The sequence below is a fragment of the Pristiophorus japonicus genome, chromosome 6, assembly GCF_044704955.1.
Source record: "Pristiophorus japonicus isolate sPriJap1 chromosome 6, sPriJap1.hap1, whole genome shotgun sequence".
NCBI classification, from domain to species: domain Eukaryota; kingdom Metazoa; phylum Chordata; class Chondrichthyes; family Pristiophoridae; genus Pristiophorus; species Pristiophorus japonicus.
Genome location: NC_091982.1, coordinates 31,515,864 through 31,535,458, shown reverse-complemented (window position 1 = coordinate 31,535,458; position 19,595 = coordinate 31,515,864). Strand labels below are relative to the sequence as shown.

The 19,595-nt window shown below is 48.1% G+C and overlaps 1 pseudogene; it reads left to right on the top strand.

Moving 5' to 3' along the window:
- LOC139266090 (small ribosomal subunit protein uS3-like) overlaps nt 1-19,595 on the top strand; it is a 58,016-nt pseudogene that overhangs the window by 22,185 nt on the left and 16,236 nt on the right.

Here is a 19,595-nt window from a genome sequence, read left to right as displayed (position 1 = left end):
GCTCCAGCAAAGCCTTGTAACCAAAGACTAGTTAGGAGACGACAAAGCAGACAAGAGAAGAGCCCATCTCTTGACCAGCTGTGGCTCGAAAACATATGCTTTAATGAAGGATCTGTTGGCACCCGAGAAACCAGCAAGCAAGTCATTTGAAGAATTGAGCACACTGGTAAGAGACCACCTGAAGCCAGCGAGCAGCCTACACATGGCCAGACACAGGTTCTACAACTACAGATGCTGTGTGGGCCAGAGCATACCCGACTTTGTGGCAGAACTTCGGAGGTTGGCTAGTTTATGTGAGTTCTCTGATGAACTCAGGAGAGAAATGCTGAGAGCTTTTTTCATTGAAGGAATAGGCCATGCAGGCATATTCCGAAAGCTCATAGACACCAAGTACCTGACCTTAGAGGCAGCAGCACTGGTTGCACAGGGGAAGAAGAAACGAGGTTGATTTACAATGCAGGTACGATAACTAATGAAATATCGGAACAAGGAGTTCATAGCATGAAACAAGCTGCTACCCCCACACACAGACAAAAGCGGGAGAGCAGGCCCTCGACAGCAGGCAGTGGTGCCAGAAGCCATCAAGGGCCACAGGAATGGCCGTTCACACCTCATCAACCCACAATGCGAGCAATCAACTACAAACTGAGAGAAGCTCAAGAGAGATCAGCCAGACGCAGCTCATTCTTTGGAAACAATGGAAGCGGTCTGTGCTGGAGGTGTGGGGGTGGGCACTCATCAAGGGGATGTCGATTTCAGCAGGCTGTTTGCAGGAACTGTGAATATACAGGGCATTTGGCCCGCATGTGCAAAGAAATGGCAGCTCGGCTGGTATATGAATTGGATAGGTCGGAAAGCGGACCAGAAGACGGTGGGGACAGTATCCGGGACACCAATGTACAGCGGGTCAACACGATCAATGGCCATTGCTCCAACAACAGGACACCTCCTATAATGATGAGGGTCCTACTCAACGGGATACCTGTCAACATGGAGCTGGATACGGGAGCGAGTCAATCTCTCATGGGCACTCCACAATTTGAACAACTGTGGCCGCATAAAAGAGACAGACCAAAACTCACAAGGGTCGACACCAAACTAAGGACCTATACCAAAGAAATCGTACCAGTCCTCGGCAGCGCCATGCTCTCCGTCACACACAAAGGGACAGTGAACCGACTTTCCCTGTGGATTGTCCCTGGAGATCCCCCAGCACTGCTGGGGAGAAGCTGGCTGGCAAAACTAAACTGGAAATGGGATGATGTCCATGCCATGTCATTAGAGGAATGGACCTCCTGCTCAACAGTTATAAAGCGATTTGAACATCTCTTTCAGCCAGGTCTGGGCACTTTCAAAGGGGCCAAAGTCAAAATCTACATCACACAGGATGCTAGACTGGTCCATCACAAGGCCAGAGCTGTACCCTATGTGATGAGGGAAAAGATTGAACACGAACTAGAAAGGCTTCTGCGGGAAGGCATATCACCTGTGGAATTTAACGACTGGGCAAGTCCCATCGTCCCAGTCATGAAGCTTGATGGATCCGTGGGGACTACAAATCTACCATAAACAGGGTCTCCCTACAGGACCAGTACCCGCTGCCCAGAGCGGAGGATTTATTTGCCACATTGGCTGGAGGTAAACTTTTCTCAAAGCTAGACCTCACATCTGCGTATATGACGCAAGAATTGACCGAGGAATCCAAGCTACTCACCACCATCAACACACATCGAGGCCTTTTCATGTACAATCGATGCCCATTCGGCATCAGGTCGGCAGCTGCCATATTCCAGCGCAACATGGAGAGTCTGCTCAAGTCCATCCCAGGGATGGTTGTATTTCAAGACGACATACTTATCACGGGCAGGGACACCAACTCCCATCTCCGTAATTTGGAGGAAGTACTAAAACGGTTGGATCGGATAGGCCTACAAGAAATCCAAGTGCCTGTTTCTCGCACCCGAGGTTGAATTTTTGGGCAGAAGGATTGCCGCTGATGAAATCCGCCCAACAGAGTCCAAGACAGAAGCAATTCGCCTGGCACCCAGGCCCCGGAATGTCTCAGAACTGCTCGCCTTTCTCGGGCTACTCAATTACTTTGGGAACTTTATGCAGAACTTAAGCACGCTGCTGGAGCCTCTCCACGTGCTACTCAAGAAGGGGTACAATTGGTTTTGGAGGGACGCCCAGGAACGCGCCTTCAATAAGGCACTCAACCTTCTGTGTTCCCAACAGTGTTTTGACTTTCATTGATCCAGGTAAAAAGCTAGTTCTCACATGCGTATGGGGTCGGGTGCGTTTTACAACATGTCAATAGTGCGGGCAAATTACAACCCATAGCTTATGCCTCCAGGTCACTTTCGCGGGCGGAGCGCGGGTACGGAATGGTAGAGAAGGAGGCGCTCGCGTGCGTGTATGGTGTCAAAAAGATGCACCAATACCTTTTCGGGGCCAAGTTCGCATTAGAAACCGACCACAAGCCCCTCACGTCCCTACAATCCGAGAGCAAGGCAATAAACGCCAACGCCTCGGCACGAATTCAACGGTGGGCACTCATGCTGGCGTCCTACGACTATACCTTAAGGCACAGACCATGCACAAACAACTGTACCGACGCGCTCAGCAGGCTACCCCTGGCGACCACGGAAGGGTCTGACGAACAGGACTGTGAGATAGTCATGGCAATCAATGCCTTTGAGTCCACAGGTTCGCCCATGACGGCTCGCCAAATCAGAGCCTGGACGGCCAGCGACCCCACATTATCCTTAGTAAAAAGATGTGTCCTAACCGGTGACTGGGCAGAGGATCGCGATGCCTGCCCCGAGGAATTCAAACCTTTTCACAGGCGCGTGCATGAGCTATCACTACAAGCAGACTGCCTGATGTGGGGCAGCCGAGTCGTCATGCCTCTGCGAGGCAGAGAGGCATTTGTCCGGGAGCTCCACCGCGAGCACCCGGGGATCATTCTCATGAAGGCCATAGACCGATCCCACATCTGGTGGCCTGGTATTGACGCGGACTTGGAACTCTGCGTCCGACGGTGCACAATTTGTGACCAACTCAGCAATGCCCCCAGGGAGGCTCCCCTGAGCCCCTGGCCCTGGCCTACCAAACCGTGGTCGCGGGTGCACGTAGACTATGTGGGCCCATTCATGGGCAAAATGTTCCTCGTAGTTGTAGATGCATTTTCAAAGTGGATCGAATGCACCATTTTAAACTCGAGCACAATCTCCACCACTGTGGAGAGCCTCGCAACCATGTTTGCAACGCAAGGAATCCCTGACATATTGGTCAGTGACAATGGTCCGTGCTTCACCAGCGCAGAATTCCAAGATTTTATAATTGACCACGGCATAAATCACGTCAAGACGGCACCGTTCAAGCCGGTCTCCAACGGCCAGGCAGAGAGAGCAGTGCAAATCATTAAACAAGGCATGCTTAAAATCCAAGGTTCCACGCTGCAGGGTCACCTGTCGCGACTGCTGCTGGCATACAGATATCGTCCGCACTCATTGACTGGGATTCCCCCTGCGCAACTGTTGATGGACTTTAAAAACAAGGCTCTCATTAATCCTCCCAGACATGCACAAAATCGTTGAGGCAAAGCGCCGTAAGCTGACTGAGTACCATGACAGAAATTCGAGGGGGATATGGAATGAGATAGGGGACAAAGTGTTTGTACCAAACTATGGCAGGGGTCCCAAATGACTTGCAGGGACAGTAACAGGCAAGGAAGGAAACAGGCTACTGGTAGTACAAATGGACAATGGCCAAACCTGCCGGAGGCATGTATACCAAGTCAAAAGCAGATTTACCAACAACACTGCGGAACCAGAGGCAGACTACAATGTGGAACTCGCACCACACCTGGTGGACAGACAGAGGGAACAACCTGAGGAAAGGGCAATCCCAACAGACAGCCCAGGCGAGTCAACAACAATCACACCAATCGAAACAGACAGCCCAGGTGAGATACCAGCAACCACACCCAAAGAAAAACAGACACCAAGGCAAACAACTGAACCACAACTCAGACACTCGACGCGAGAGCGTAGACCACCTGAGAGACTGAACCTATAAAGATAATAAGACCTTGGGGGAGGGTGATGTCATGTATCTTACATTATTATATATAACTGTATCATAACATGCTATACATGACTGTAATAAGATATGACCTGTAACCACCAGGGGTGCACTTGCAAGAGATAGGTATATAAGGACAGGTCTCAGGCAAGTGCAGCATTCCAGAGCTGTGAAATAAAGGTGCAGGTCCAGAGTGACCTTGACTTCACTACATGCCTCGTGTGAATCTGTACTGAGGGGACAGGACTTTACAATGGCAATGCTGGGAATTGTGGACACTATAAATCCATAGCAAGGGACATGGATTCAAATATCTCAAAATGTGTCATTCAACACATTTTTTTTTCGTTTCATTTTTGCATGTGGACTAACTAATACAGTTAGATTTTCACATGTGCTGTATAATTTGGTGAGCAAAATTAGTCAGAAATAAGATAGAGAAGTGTGCCTATTAGATAAGAAAAAATGATTTAATGTTAAAATAAGGATATCTCAGTGACTCAGTGAGTAAATGGAAGGTATGATACAAAGCAGGAAGGTCACAGATTCAACCTCTGGTCGATGCTGAGTTGGGTGCGCCCCGGTGCACTTCCTGTTTTCCACACTTAAATTCCTGTGCTATGCTTTTGTTGTGCTTTAGTGGATTGTTTGGCTATTACTTTTATTTCAATGTGTCATCACCAGGTGGCACTGCATTGCCCAGGTTTGTTCCTCAAGGTGGCACTGCTAGCAAGTATTAATTACATTTCATATTTATTTTGAGCTTCTCAAGATACTGTTTCCTGAATGATTTGAAGTTTAAACTTTTATTTTTATTATTTCTGGCCACCCATCCAACCTTGGGCCTCTGGCCTGCTCACCTGCCCCTGGGTCACTGTGTCCATCTCCAGCACCCTGTTCCTCGCTCCTCACTCAAGCCCTGGGTCCCTGTCCTGCTGTTCCTGCCCTCCTCCCTGTTTCCCATCGGCATTGCTTTTCCAGCACTAAGCTAGAAATTGTCAGCTTGCGGAGCACTATATTCTATTTATAAACGGGTGAGTGATTGGAGAGGGCATGAGGTAGAGGGAAAGGGGAGGAGTGCAATGGGGAGCAGAGTGGATGGCGTGAGGAGGAGGATAGGGTGAAGGGGAGGCGATAGAGTGAGAGGTGGGGATGAGGTGATGGGTGGGGGAGAGAGGGAAAATAAATGGCAAGCAGAAAAGAACAGAAAGGCACAGAGAGAATCAGGAGAGGAAAGTGAGGAAGAGCCAGCAATGTGAAGGTGACAGAGCCAGGTAAATGAGAAAGCTTATGTTGTGACTAACCATAAACAAAGCAACGTGCAAGTTCGTGGAAAACTTATTTTTGAAGTTCCGTTATAGCGAGGTATTCTTTTTTATAAAACACGGTGCCCACCTTAAATCCTTTCTTTCCCTTCTCCACCAGAAATCGCAAATCTTGCTCTTTTCAATTTGAAAGCACCGACAGTTATGCTGAGGTACAGTATGTCCAGTCTTCATGTATTACCCTACCCAGCTGTTTGAGCATCATACCCAAGTGTGATCCTGTCCTCTACTGGCATTCACACAGGTAGATTTTGAAACTGCAGTTCCTGGACAACCATCAGGAGTAAGAACATAGGCCGGTTTTTGCCCTTCCTATCTCAAGGTCACTCAGACCGGTTACTGTGCCCACACTGCCAGTCCAGCTAACTCAGCATAAACTAGATTTTCCCAACACATTCCTGGCTGGCTTCCCACATTCTACCCTACGTAAACTAGAGGTGATTCAAAACTTGGCTGCCGTGTCCTAACCCACACCAAGTCCCGCTCACCCATCACCCCTGAGCTCGCCGACCTACATTAGCTCCCGGTTAAGCAACACCTCGATTTCAAAATTCTCATCCTTGTTTTCAAATTCCTCCATGGCTTTACCCCTCCCTATCTCTGTTATCTCCTTCAGTCCCACAACCCTCTGAGATATCTGCACTCCTCTAATTCTGGCCTCTTGAGCATCCCTGATTATAATCGCTCAACTATTGGTGGCCGTGCCTTCTGTTGCCTAGACCCTAAGCTCTGGAATTCCCTGCCTAAACCTCTCTGCCTCTCTACCTCTCTTTCCTCCTTCTAGATGCTCCTTAAAACCTACCTCTTTGACCAAACTTTTGGTTACTGCCCTAATTTCTCCTTATGAGGCTCGGTGTCAAATTTTTTTGTCTCATAATACACGTGTGAAGCGCCTTGGGATGTTTCACTACATTAAAGGCGCTATATAAATACACATTTTGTTTCTTATATAGATTGGGGAGCAATCTTGGTACTTCCCTGGTCTGGATGATTCAGTTCCACTCCAGGCAGTGAACTATGGAATTCGATCATCGGGAGCCTATTGTGATGTCACATGATTCTCAGAAGGGAACTATTTTGTGCTCTGAAGCAGTTACAAGAGAACTAACAGCCCGATATACCTGTAAGATTAGCAATTATTAGAGTCACTGGCAGGTTTTCTGTGCTCTGAACCTGGGCAGACTGTTGATTGCTCACTTTGTTTAGCAATGTTCAGAAGTGTTGTGACAATCTTGGGCTCAATTTTCCCCAGTGATTTGCGCCGTTTTTTTGGCCTAAATTTAAAAACCCAAATTTCCCCAAAGATTGTGTGCCAGTTAGTTATGATTTTTTTTAGGTGAGTTTTTTTTTGCGTAACCTGATGTCTGCGCCAGTTTTTCACATTTATGCAAGTTTGGCCAACTTACATTTCTCCTAGGGCGGCGTATGTGACCACTCCCAAGAAACCTTCTGGACACTTAAGAAAAACCAGCGCACATCAAAAAATCAGTGCAGAAAGGCGCCATTGTTTTTATATGAAGTTTTGGAGGGAGTCAAGGACACATTAAATATCCATCACTAAGCTTAATTTTTTCCAACTGAAAATGCAGAAAATGGAAGTTTCGTGCAATTCTTTAATTTAGGATTTTTTTTAAAGTGCCACGTCACCACCAAACATCTCCAAATCGGGCTCGAGAGCCGGAGCATCGGCCGGCAGAATCGATCCCTCACCCGGACACAGGGGCTCGGGGCTCAGCTTCAAAAGAAGCCCAGGGAGTGTGGAGGGTATGGAAGCCGAACTGAAGGGATGAGAACCCTTACACTATGCAGCAAACTGCATCAAATAAAGCCCGGGGATAGCGAGGGGAGTGGGGGGTTGTGGAGGCGATGGTGTTTCCCGATCTAAGCAAGCCTATTGCTCATGCTCAGACCTGGGTGTGGCCCATACTAGGGCGTCGACCTTGGGGAGAGAGACAACAAAGAAGCTTGTCATGCCTACTGTTTTGAGCTTCTTGCAAAGGTACAATTTAATCATGAGGGTAATACTGACAATGTCATACCTCGTGCAAGCCTTCTGCATGATGGTGCTGAGGAGGAGACAATTGATTCGACATCATCGCATGAGGAATCTCAGAGCACATAGGATGATGGATAGGAGGCCTTACCCATGTCGGCTGTATCGAGAGGCATTTATACCTGCACCTGAGTGATGCAGACTGTGTGAGAAGGCTGCATTTAGACAAAGAAGTTGTAACTGAGATCTGTGAGTTAGTAAAAGCAGACCTGCAACCTAGAAGCATCAGGAGGACTGCTTTGTCTGTTGAAGTGAAGGTTACAGCTGCACTTTCATTTTATGCATCTGGATTGTTCCAGGCCACAACTGGGGATGTGTGCGCCATTTCTCAACATGCAACGCACATCTGCATTCGGCAGGTGACAGCTGCAGTATATGCCCAGAGGAATGACTACATAAAGTTCTCCATGACTGCCCAGGCAATGCGTGACAGGGCTGCAGGCTTCTCCAGGATTGCTGGCTTACCAAAATTACAGAGCTGCATTGATCGTACCCACATCACCTTGCGAGCATCTTTGGAGGATTCCGAGATGTACAGGAACAGAAAAGGCTTCCACTCTGTTAATGTGCAGCTCGTGTGTGACGACATGCATCGCATCATGTCATATCTTTAATATCACTTACAAACTTTTAAATTTGTAAATTTACATAACTTACAAAAATGTTTTAACTTGAGAACAGTTACAACAGTAACAACAACAACAACAGCAGCAAAGAAAGGCTGCACCCATCTCTCCTCCACCTTATTCTAAGACCACCTGTTGCGCTTGGTCTTGTTGACTTCATCCTGCCTACAGGCAATGGTGCAGCGCTTCTCTGGTTGGTACCAAGCTTATTCTTTCGAACATCTCGGGTAATGCTCACTTCTTGATGGGGGGTGGTGGGGGGGGAGGCGGTAATGTGGAAGGCCGGCCTTGGGGCTCTTCAGAGACTGGTCTGGGGATTGGAATGGAAGTGGCAGTTGATTCTGTCAATGGGCGCGGAGTCTGGGCATGTTCCCTTATTGCAGCAGCTGACTCTGACATTCCCTCCCTCATGTGCCCTGACAGTGTCTCAACTACCTCCAACATTCCCTCCCTCATGTTCGCCGATTGTGTCTCAGCTACTTGTGACGTTCCCTCCCTCATGTTCACTGACAGCGCATCAGCTACCTGCGACATTCCGTCCCTCATGTGCACCGACATTGTATCAGCTGCCTGAGACATTCCCTCCCTGATGTTCCCGGACAGTGTTCCCATTTCTCGTGAGAGTGTTGTTACTTCTCCCGACAGACCCAATACCTCATCACCCACCCCACCGATGGTATCCAGGAGTGATCGTGTAAGGTCAATGCTCTCCACGCTCACTGCCATCATCTGAACTACATCCGTTAGATCCTGCACCTCAGGAGAGTGTGGTCGAGCTCTCCTTCCCCTCCTCACCCTGGGTGTGGCTCGCTGCATCCCACTGAGACACGCAGCCTCGGACGGTGGGGCCCTGGGCATGCCTTGCTGCACCCTACTGGAATCCCCAGCCTCAGACTGTGTGAAACCATGGAATTTCCCACAACACTCATACCACTCAGGAAAGGGCTGACACTTCAATGGGTGGCACCTGCACCTGCTCCAGACAGTACAACAGTGGGGGCTCCATCCATCACCTCTCCCTCCCCCTCACCCCCATGCTCTTGATTTGGAAGGTGGGATTGGAAGATGTTCTCCTCTTCCGACTCGTCCGCGTCTGAATCCTCTGCATCGACAGGGTTGGCCTCAAGTTCTGCAAAATATAACAGAACAGACAAATGGTTAACAGCAGAGGAAGGGGCAGGGTGTATGGCATGCGTAGGCTCACACAGTGCAAGTAGCAGGCTCATTTGAAGGACCACGGTGAATGATAGCACATTGCATCATCCCCATGAACCGAAGCATGGCTAGCCCGGGCAGTACTTAACATTTAACAAAGCCAGACTGTGGAATTTGCAGGATTTACCCTCTCCCTCGAGTGTGGGCCCAACTTGTGCAATGGTGGTTACTTTTCTCCAGGCAGGACCCATCAAAGCAGCGACCCTGTCTTCCAAGGGTGTCAGTGGGTGCAGATTTGCCGGGCCTCCTCCTGTTCAAGTTCTGTCCCTTTTGTTGTGTGCCACCTTCCTCTGCAAAGATGAAAATACAACTTTTTAGAGAGGGTGTCTTTCTGCTGGGTGAGACATATACAGCTGGTCACATTTACAATTGCAATTCCAGTGAATAAATGAAAATATTACTTACACTAACTACTTGACCAAGGTCCTGCCATTTCTTTTTGCACTAGCCTCCAGACCTTGGACTGGTCACCATTGCCCAGTAATCTTCTGCAAGTTGGTTCCAGCGTTTCTTCATTTCTTTTGGTGGAACTTTTGTGTGACCTCTGCTGGTGTCCCGCTCCTGCCACCTCACCTGAATTACAATAACTAGTGCCTCCACGTTATCCTGTAGGAAATTCTTGGTCCTTGAGGCGCGTTGCATATCGTATTGCAGCTCCAATGAGAATTAAAGTTCTCACTCACAACTGGCTCTTTAAAAATGGCCAAATGTAGACCGTAGCTGTACTGGGCATGCGCGCCCATAGCAATCACATCAAAAACGTCCTTTTTTTTGTCGCGCATGCGCAGAAGGAGGAGCATAATTTTTTCTGCACAGACATTAGGCTCCCCGCACCCCTCCCACCCCACTTCCCACCCCAAAGCTAAAGGACAGGCTGCGTGCCGCCAAATTCAAAAAATAGAACGGGGATACTTGCTACTTATTTTTTTGGAGTAGTCGGGGCCAAGAAAAACAGGCGTAACTCTGGCAATACACCCAAAAACGGCATTGGGGAAAATTGAGCCCATAGTATTATTAATTTGTATTTGTTCATAGGAACACCATATCCTTTTTTACTCCAGATGGAACGAGTTTCTCTCTCAATTTATGGTCATTGGGGAGCTGTTCAGAAGAAAGTAATTGGACCATCAGTTGGAGCAGACAGGATCTGAATGTTCCGATATGTCTGCACTCAAGCAGATGTTTCGCAGTTTGTCCCCTCTTGCATGGAGGAACAGAGATGGGTAGTCTTCTGCTTCTGCCATGTATTTTTACGACTCATAATAAACCCCCAGAAGTTGGAACAACCTGTTGTGCACCTGTGTGCCACAGAGCAGCTCGCTAATCAATCGCTGTTCTGAGACATGGCTGGAGGGGGATAATAACAGAGCAGGGAGCTAAAACCTTGAGGCTGAACTGGGTGAGTGTGAGAGGGGAAAACCTTGCTGAAATATTTCACTGCACAAAAGCTAAATACTTAATTGTTTGCCCACAACGTTCTTCCGATGTTATAAACCAGATAATTAGAGCAAGGATGTCAGAATGTAGTTCATTTAAAATGAAATGAAAGTACCTCAGAGAATGACATAAATAGCTAATTGTACTGAGGTGAATAGCTGGAAAGTAAATGGAGCCTGAGCAGCTCAATCCATCTTCTATCTATTAAATGTGATCGCAGGTTGTGACAGCGAGATTTTATCCCACCAGCTGAGTCATGTATTATTAATATGTTTACAGCCACGGTATTAAATCCATGCGCTGTGCTGGCTCTTACTTCCCAGCAGCCACTGCACTTTTAACATTATCTTTTACTTTTACTGAATTACAGCAAGGTCAAATTTAAGCCTACAGTACAAATAGTATAGTCAACAATGAAAACTGAAAGTTTTAAAAATATGCCACATAATCTTCTTTCGTATAGCATCTCAGAAATGTATAATTTGCAAATGTCTAACCCTGATTATCTACATTGGCTTCCGCTCCACCAACACCTCCATTTTAAAATTCTCATCCTCGTGTTCAAATCGCTCCGTGGGTTAACCCCACTATCTCTGGAACCCCCTCCAGACCGACAACCCTCTGTGAACTCTGCATTACTACAATTCTGCTCTCTTGTGCATCCCGCACTTCAGTCGCCCCACCATTGGCGGCCATCTGGGCCCTAAGCTCGGGAATTCCGTCCTTAAACCTCTCTGTCTCTCGACCCCTCTCTCCTCCTTTAAGATGCTCCCTAAAACCTACCTCTTTGAGCAAGCTTTTGGTTACCTGTCCTAATGTCTCCACCTTTGGCTTAGTGTAAATCTTTGACTGATTACGCTCCTATGAAGCACCTTGGAACGTTTTACAGCATTAAAGGTACTATATAAATGTAAGTTGGTGTTGCTGATTGTCTACAGGATAAAATACACCAGCTGGTGTGTGTCATAGGATAACACACAGATTACAGCATATCACATACAAAGTAGCTCACCAGATAATGTGTCACATACAAGATAATATCCAGGTTGCAGTGTGTCACATACAGCATAGCAACCACAGGTAGAAGTCTGCTACATAATGGATATCACATAAGCTAGAGTGTGTTACAAGGCAATAACACAGTCATCGAGAAGTTCAAATAATGTCAGAAATCAGGTGGGTACTTCATTACTTCATGTTGTGATACGCAAGGTATCGCAATTGTGTGGGACAACCAGATGGTCTTTACCTTTCCGTCATCGTGTTAAGCCCTGACTCTAATGTACTGACTTACACGAGACACATGCTGAAGTCAAGGTCACTCAGGACCTGCACCTTTAATTCCAGCTCTCCAGTGCTGCACTTGCCTGAGACCTCCCTTTCTATACCTCAGTGGGACAGGTATGGAGTGTCTCCTGTAAGTGCACTCCTGGTGGTAAGGTATGCTTATTGTTACAGGTCATATCCAGTTACAGTTATGTATAGCATGGTAAGATACAGTTATATACAGTAATGTGAGATACAATACATCACCCTCCCCCAAGGTCTTATTGCCTTTATAGATTCAGTCTCTCAGGTGGTCTGCGCTTTCGCGTGGAGCGTCTTAGTTGTGGTTCAGTTGTTTGCCTTGGTGCCTGTTTCTCGTTCGGTGTGATTGCTGATATCTCGCCTGGTTTCCTCAGGTTGTTCCACCTGTCTGTCAACCAGGTGTGGTGTGAGTTCCATATTGTAGTCTGCCTCTGGTTCTTCAGTGTTATCAGTGAATCTACCTTTTACTTGGTCTACAAGCCTCTGGCAGGTTTGGCCATTGTTCATTTGTAGCCTGTTTCCCTCTGTCTGTTACTGTCCCTGCAAGCCATTTGGGACCCCGGCCATATTTTTTGAACAAACACTTTATCCCCTATCTCATTCCACCTCCCCCTCGAATTTCGGTCATGGTACTCATTTAGCTTTTGACGCTTAGTCTCAACAATTTCATGCATGTCTGGGAGGATTAACGAGAGCCTGGTCTTTAAGGTTCATTTCATCAATAGTTGCGCGGGGGGAACCCCAGTCAACGAATGCGGACGAGATCTGTAAGCCAGCAGCAGTCGCGACAGGTGGCTCTGCAGCGTGGGACCTTGGATTCTGAGCATGCCTTGTTTAATGATTGGCACTGCTCGCTCTGCCTGGCTGGCTTGAAAGGTGCCGTCTTAATGTGATTTATACCGTGGTCATCTATGAAATCGTGAAATTCTGCGCTGGTGAAGCACAGACCATTATCACTGACCAATATGTCAGGAATGCCGTGCGTTGCAAACATGGTTCTAAGGCTCTCCACAGTGGTGGAGGTGGTGCTCGTGTTTAAAATGGTGCACTCGATCCATTTTGAAAATGCATCAACGACTACATTTTGCCCATGAATGGGCCCGCATAGTCTACATGCACCCGCGACCACGGTTTGGTGGGCCAGGGCCACGGCTTAGGGGGGCCTCCCTGGGGGCATTATTGAGTTGGGCACAAATGGTGCACCGACGGACGCAGAGCTCCAAGTCTGCGTCAATGCCAGGCCACCAGACATGAGATCTGGCTATGGCCTTTATAAGGATGATCCCCGGGTGCTCGCGATGGAGCTCCCGGACAAACGCCTCCCTGCCTCGTAAGGGCATAACTACTCGGCTGTCCCACATCAGGCAGTCTGCCTGTAGTGATAGTTCATGCATGCGCCTATGGAAGGGTTTGACCTCCTCGGGGCAGGCATCGCGAGCCTCTGCCCAGTCACAGGTTAAAACGCATCTTTTAACTAGAGATAACATGGGGTCGCTGGTCGTCCAGGCTCTGATTTGACGAGCCATCATGGGCGAACCTGTGGATTCAAAGGCATTGATTGCCATGACCATCTCACAGTCCTGTTCGTCGGACCCTTCTGTGGTCTCCAGGGGTAGCCTGCTAAACGCGTCGGCACAGTTGTCTGTGCCTGGTCTGTGCCTTATCGTGTAGTCGTAAGACGCCAGCATGAGTGCCCACCGCTGAATGCGCGCCGAGGCGTTGGCGTTGATTGCCTTGCACTCGAATAGTAGGGACGTGAGGGGTTTGTGGTCGGTTTCTAACGCAAACTTGGCCCCGAAAAGGTATTGGTGCATCTTTTTGACACCGTACACACACGCGAGCGTCTCCTTCTCAACCATACCGTACCCGCGCTCAGCCCGCGAAAGTGACCTGGAGGCATAAGCAACGGGCTGCAATTTACCCGCATTATTGACGTGCTGTAAAACGCACCCGACCCCGTACGCTGACGCATCACACGTAAGGACTAACTTTTTACCTGGGTCAAAAAAGGCTAAAACACTCTTGGAGCATAGTAGGTTGCGTGCCTTATTGAAGGCGCGTTCTTGGGCGTCCCCCCAAAACCAATCACACCCCTTTCTGAGTAGCACGTGGAGAGGCTCCAGCAGTGTGCTCAAGTTCTGCATAAAGTTCCCAAAGTAATTGAGTAGCCCGAGAAAGGCACGCAGTTCCGAGACATTCCGGGGCCTGGGTGCCAGGCGAATCGCTTTGGTTTTGGATTCGGTTGGGCGGATTCCATCAGCGGCAATCCTTCTGCCCAAAAATTCAACCTCAGGCGCGAGAAACAGACACTCGGATTTCTTAACTCTTTGGCCTACCCGATCCAATCGACTTAGTACTTCCCCAAGATTGCGGAGATGAGAGTCCGTGTCCCTGCCCGTGATGAGTATGTCATCTTGAAACACAACCGTCCCCGGGATGGACTTGAGCAGACTTTCCATGTTGCGGTGGAATATAGCAGCTGCCGACCTGATGCTGAATGGGCATCGATTGTACACAAAAAGGCCTCGATGTGTGTTGATGGTGGTGAGTAGCTTAGACTCTTCGGTCAGTTCTTGCGTCATATACGCAGATGTGAGGTCAAGTTTCGAGAAAAGTTTTCCTCCAACCAACGTGGCAAATAGGTCCTCCGCTCTGGGCAGCGGGTATTGGTACTGTAGGGAGACTCTGTTTATGGTAGACTTGTAATCCCCACAGATTCACACGGATCCATCAGGCTTCATGACGGGGATGATGGGACTTGCCCAGTCGCTGAATTCCACGGGAGAAATTATGCCTTCCCGCAGAAGCCGGTCCAGTTCGTTTTCAATCTTTTCCCTCATCACATAAGGCACAGCTCTAGCCTTGTGATGGACCGGTCTGGCATTCTGTGTGATGTAGATTCTAACTTTAGCCCCTTTGAAGGTGCCCACACCTGGCTGAAAGAGATGTTCAAAACAACTTAGAACTGTTGAGCAGGAGGTCCGTTCCGCTGACGACATGGCGTGAACATCATCCCATTTCCAATTTAGTTTTTCCAGCCAGCTTCTCCCCAACAGGGCTGGGAGATCCCCGGGGACAATCCACAGGGGAAGTCGGTGCACCATCCCTTTGTGTGTGACTGAGAGCATGGCGCTGCCAAGCACTGGGACAATTTCTTTAGTATAGGTCCTTAGTTTGGTGTTGATCTGTTTGAGTTTTGGTCTGTTGCTTTTGTGCGGCCACAGTTGTTCAAATTGTTGAACGCTCATGAGGGATTGACTGGCCCCCGTGTCCAGTTCCATGTTGATGGGTATCCCGTTGAGTGGAACCCTCATCATAATTGGAGGCGTCTTGGTGTAAGAACAGTGGACATTGATCGTGTTAACCCGCTGTACCTCGGCGTCCCGTGCACTGTTCCAACCATCTTCTTGTCCGCTTTCCAATCCTTCTGATTTGTATACCAGCTGAGCTGCTGTTTTTCTGCACATGCGAGCCAGATGCCCTGTGTAGTTGCAGTTTCTACAAATGGCATGCTGAAATCAACACACCCTGGTTGAGTGCCTTCCCCCACATCTCCAACACAGACCGTTTCCATTGTTTCCGAAGGATGAGCTGCGTCTGGCTGATCTCCCTTGAGCTTCTCTCAATCTGTTGTTGATTGCTCGCATTGTGGGTTGATGAGGTGTGATCAGCCGTTCATGTGGCCCTTGATTTTGATGGCTTCTGGCGCCATTGTCTGCTGTTGAAGGCCTGCTCTCCTGCCTTTGTCTGTATGTGGGGGTAGCGGTTTGTTTCACAAAGTGAACCCCTTGTTCCGATGCCTCGTTGGTTGTCGTACCCGAAGTATAGATCAGCCTCATTTCTTCTTCGCCTGCAAAGAACATCTGTGCGACCAGTGCTGCTGCCTCTAGAGTCAAGTTCTTAGTCTCTATAAGCTTTCGGAATATGCCTGTGTGACCTATTCCTTCAATAAAAAAGTCTCTCAGTACTTCTCTCCTTAGTTCATCGGGGAACTCACATGAACTAGCCAGCCTCTGAAGTTCCGCCACGAAGTCGGGTATGCTTTGGCCCACACAGCGTCTGTAGTTGTAGAACCTGTGTCTGGCCATGTGTTGGCTGCTCGGTGGCTTCAGGTGGTCTCTCACCAGTGTGCTCAACTCCTCAAATGACTTACTTGCTGGTTTCTCGGGTGCCAACAGGTCTTTCATTAAAGCGGATGTTTTCGAGCCACAGCTGGTCAAGAGATGGGCTCTTCTCTTGTCTGCCTTATCGTCGCCCAGCCAGTCTTTGGTCACAAAGCTTTGCTGGAGCCTTTCTATAAAGTCATCCCAATTGTCTCCAGCATTGTATTTCTCATCTGAGCTGTTGCTAGCCATTCTGTGGATTCTGTGATTCCATAACTCGTCGCCATTGTTAAGTCCTGACTCCCATGTACTGACTTACATGAGACACATGCTGAAGTCAAGGTCACTCAGGACCTGCACCTTTAATTCCAGCTCTCCAGTGCTGCACTTGCCTGAGACCTCCCTTTATATACCACAGTGGGACAGGTATGGAGTGTCTCCTGCAAGTGCACCCCCGGTGGTAAGGTATGCTTATTGTTACAGGTCATATCCAGTTACAGTCATGTATAGCATGGTAAGATACAGTTATCTACAGTAATGTGAGATACATGACAGTTCGTACGTTCGTCTGTACCGTATTCAAAGAGGGGCATGGATGGGCTGTGCATCAGTTTCTGCCCCAGAATCGCGATGGACAGTGAGTCTCCAACATGTCAGTCAAACCTTGCAGGGGAAAACCTTGGGTGAATCTGCAGCAAAAAAAAATTTAAAAGGCTTCTGCAGTTTTGTGGTCTGCATTAGATCTTTGAAAGGCCATTCTTGTAGTTTTATGGGATTTTTTTTGTTTCCATCAGGCACTTAAGCTTTCAGGAGCCTTAGAGCCGAGTGAAATTAAGCCCTGTAATTTGCGGTCTGTGGCGAAGCAAAGGCGTTCAATGCTGGCCCCGAACTAAGCTTCCCACAAAGATCTCACGATCTATGTGGTGAGAAGTTCGACATTTCCGACTCATAAGTGAAATCAATGCAAGTTAATGGAGCTTCCCCGCAAAGGGGTGCTGTGACGTCAACAAGCTATCTAAGCAACCAAACAAAACACAAAATTCTCACAGACAGCAAACCAAGAAGTGGGCAAGTTCAAATAAAAAATAGAAAATGCTGGAAATACTCAGCGGGTCAGGCAGCATCTGTGGAGAGAGAAACAGAGTTAATGTTTCAGGTCAGTGACTTTTTGTCAGAAAGTGGGTAAGCTCCTTCTAACTTGTTTTAAATGTTAGAGAGAGCAAAACAAAGATTGGGGCTCTCATTTGGGGTAAAGGCAAACTTGAAATAAAGATGAACAAACTTTTACAAGGTGCGGTGTAGGTTGGGACTGGGTGGTGGGGACAGCGCAGTCTGTGGAGGAGCAGTGAATGACAGACCACAACTTCAGCATTTCTGCGTTGGGCTGCGCGTGCGCTGAAACCTGAAATTGCAGTCAGTTTCAACGGTGAAATGACAATGAACGCTGCCAGGTTGCCGTCATCAGGACCGCAAATTCCGAGCCTATGTATTTATTTATTTTGCCTCGAGTTCCCTGTTAGCACCAGACGATGTGCCCCCAGGAATTCTTTGAGCTGATGTGCTTGGGGGAACAGGCTGACCAGCAGAAGGCAGCCAGGCAGTTAGGCTGCCCGAGAGGTGCTCGGAGCCCACCTGTCTGCACCTCACCCCAACATCTGCAGAGCGAGATGGCAAACCTTGCTTTGGCAGATGTTGTTGATGGAGTATCCCCTTCCCAATGACAGCTGTGCTAGAAGACCTTCCGATGGCATCACAATCAGATGCCGGACTGCCTGTCAAAGCCTTACGCTGGAAGTTTCTTCAGCAGTATTCCAATAACAGCAGGCCACACTTTACATGGTATTGTATGAACAACGGCGTGCCAGGGTGATCAGGAGCCAACGTGTGGCTGCACCTGTCAAGATGCCACTACCCATTTTCTGTAGGCCTTGGCAAACCCACCTGAGAATGACTGTGGTAATCTGCCTTCTTGTAGTCTGGAGCAGCACAGGGAAAGATGCCAAGCATTGCCATCTACTGCAAGGACACCAGTGGCTACGGTACAGCACACAGCTCAGGGACAGCAACAACCACCTGTGGCTGCACCTTCTTGTTGACGTGCTGCTGTGTTGACCAATGGGATGGTGCTGCAGAATGGCACAGAAGTCACCTCGCAAGCGTCTGATGCAGCATCAACTCGACTTCAACGACCAAAGCCCTGTCACTTATCTGCAGACTCATGCCTGCACCTATGGATCCTTGTCCCTTCATCCTGGACTGCCACTTCATAGAATCATGGAATCATAGAAGTTTACAGCACAGAAGGAGGCTATTTCAGCCCCATTGTGTCTGTGCCGGCCAACAAGAGGCTATCCAGCCTAATCCCACTTTCCAGCTCTAAGTCTGTAGCCTTGTAGGTTACAACACTTCAAGTGCACATTCAAGTACTTTTTAAATGCGGTGAGGGTTTCTGCCTCTACCACCCTTTCAGGCAGTGAGTTCTAGACTCCCACCACCCTCCGGGTGAAATAATTTCTCCTCAAATCCCCTCTAATCCTTCTACCAATTACTTTAAATCTATGCCCCCTGGTTATTGACTCATCTGCTAAGGGAAATAGGTCCTTCCTATTCACTCTATCTCGGCCCCTCATAATTTTATACACCTCAATTAAATCTCCCCTCAGCCTCCTCTGTTCCAAAGAAAACAACCCTAACCTATCCAATCTTTTCTCATAGCTAAAATTCTCCAGTCCTGACAACATTGTCGTCAATTTCCTTTGTACCCTCTAGTGCAATCACATCTTTCCTGTAATGTGGTGACCAGAACTGTACGCCAAACTATTCGCATTATAATTTAATGACTGTAAGTTAAGAACATAAGAATATAAGAATTAGTAGCAGGAGCATGTTGTACAACCCTTTGAGCCTGCCCGGCCATTCAATAAGATCATGGCTGATATTTGACCTCAACTCCACTTTTCCGCCCAATCCCCATATCCTTTGATTTCCCCTAGAGTCCAAAAATCTGTCTATCACAGCCCTGAATATACTCAACGATTCAGCATCCACAGCCTTTTCGGGTAGAGAATTCCAAAGATTCACAACCCTCCGAGTGAAGAAATTCCTCCTCATCTCAGTCTTAAATGGCCGACCCCTTATCCTGAGACTATGCCCCCTAGTTCTAGACTCTCCAGCCAGGGGAAACAATCTCTCAGCGTCTACCCTGTCAACCCCCCTCAGAATCTTATATGTTTCAATGAGATCATCGCTCATTCTTCTAAACTCGAGAGTATAGGCCCAATCTACTCTATCTCTCCTCATAGGACAACCCTCTCATCCCAGTTTATCAAAGTAATAATTAACACTGGATTGCTGTACTCTGTTAATTTTAGGGGATGGCTTTAATCAGTCTTGGGTCTATTATTGAGAAAACTGGCTGTAAATGGAGATTGCCAGTTTGGAT